Below are 1,835 nucleotides of genomic sequence, written 5' to 3'. Positions count from 1 at the left end.
TAACTAAACTTATTGTGGAGATTGTTTTGCAATATAAACATACACCAAATCATTGTGTTGTATACCTAAAACTAAAACAATATTACGTGTCAGTTCTATCTCAATAACATCGGGAGAGGAAAAAAGAATCTTGGAGAAGGAGGAGACCCAGAGTCTAGAAGTACAACGCAGGCCGAAGGTAACTTAATTTGTTTCACCAATGATTTTATCCTTCGTGCTACCTAAATCACCTCAGGTAAAAATGTGGGACACCTTAGAGACTTCCATGTTCGCTAATTCATGATGGAGGAAGGAGGATGTTTAGAGACAGGCACTGAGGTGAAAATATTTTGGTTTTATGTTCAAAAATGGTTTAATTGCTTGTCGGCTTCATCAGAAGGTTTTCTCCACTGTGACCTCAGACAGATTCAGGTTATGCAGTGTATTCTCTTTTACCTGCCTGCTCTTCTCATGTTACCTGGGTGGCATGAGAACCCACGAGGGGCTCCCCTGAAGGCATGGGCCAAGTGATCTCAAATGCCCTGGTGGGCACCTTTCCCTTTCTAGGGGAAAGAGTAGGGGCCTCTGAGATCCTGAATATACATCCCTAGGGCCTTCTAGAATTGGGTCAGACCCTCTGCCCCAGCTGCCTGTGCTTCCTAGGAGATGGTGTCTCCTGGTGATCTTGCGGGTAAATGGAACAAAGAGAAGCAATCCATCGAGAACCTGGCCGGTGTAGACCATCTTTGGCTCACCCGCAGCCCTTCACCCAATGTCCCCCACATTGCCCTTTAAAAAAATGCACAGGGCAGCCCCAGTGGCACAGGGGTTTAGCGCCGCCTGCAGCCCGGGGTTTTATCCTGGGGACCCTGGTGAGTCCCATGTCGGGCTCCCTGCATGGAGCCTGCTTCTCCCTCTGCCTGTGCCTCTGCCTCTCTCTCTCTCTCTCTGTCTCTATGAATAAATAAATAAATAAAATCTTTGAAAAAAAATAAAAATATAAATAAATAAATAAATGCACAAAACGGAGTTATGTTGGGACAGAGCATCCAGAGGCTCACAACCTCTGTGGTCCGTAGGAGCCACTATGAGGAGAGGCCCGGGAAGAATTTGCCATTTTCAGTGGAAAACAAGTGGAGGCTACTACTTATGATGACTTTGTATTTTGGATCTGGATTTTTTTTTTATAGTAAGACACCAACTGCTTAAGAAATAAAGATATTTTAATTGATCCACTAAACAGATGTGAAAAGGAACATTTTAAGAGGTGCACTCTCTGAAAAATGGATCAAACTCTTGAATTCAACATACTCAATATGTTTGTAAATAAACTTATGGCATGAATCTTTAATGCCTCTTCGCTGAAAAAAAAATCTGCACAAGAGCATATACTACTCATTATATAAAATTTAGAAAATGAAAATAAGCAAAAAGAAAACAACCACCTGAAACCCCACCTGCTGGGTGGCCACTGTCAACATTCTTTTTTTCACTGTCAACATTTTGATATGTATCCTCTTAGATCATGTTCAAGCACATGTGTGGAGTTTATCTACAAAAAAAAAAAAAAAAGGAATCCTGCTATGCAATCCTCTTTTGTAACCTGCCATTTAAAATCTAACAACATAAAAAAATAAAAAAATAAATAAAAATAAAATAAAATCTAACAACATATTGTGACGCTTTGTCCTTGGTGCTATCCGTGAGTCCACAGCAACATTTGGAGTGGCTGAATCCTCTTCCGAGGCAAGGCTCTGTACAATCATTTATTAGCCAAGCCCATCACTGGATTGTTGGGTTTCTCCAGTGTTCTGGTGCCGTTATGAACAGCAGTGCCATAGCGTCCTTGTGCATTC

The 1,835-nt window shown here is 41.6% G+C and overlaps 1 pseudogene; it reads left to right on the top strand.

Moving 5' to 3' along the window:
- The first annotated feature begins 1,011 nt into the window (after positions 1 to 1,011).
- Positions 1,012 to 1,346, top strand: LOC100687550 (annotated as a pseudogene).
- The last annotated feature ends 489 nt before the right edge of the window (positions 1,347 to 1,835 follow it).

Source organism: Canis lupus, chromosome 10 (assembly GCF_011100685.1).
Source record: "Canis lupus familiaris isolate Mischka breed German Shepherd chromosome 10, alternate assembly UU_Cfam_GSD_1.0, whole genome shotgun sequence".
Lineage (NCBI taxonomy): Eukaryota > Metazoa > Chordata > Mammalia > Carnivora > Canidae > Canis > Canis lupus.
Note: the sequence above shows the minus strand (reverse complement) of the source record. Positions and strands in the feature narration are given on the sequence as shown.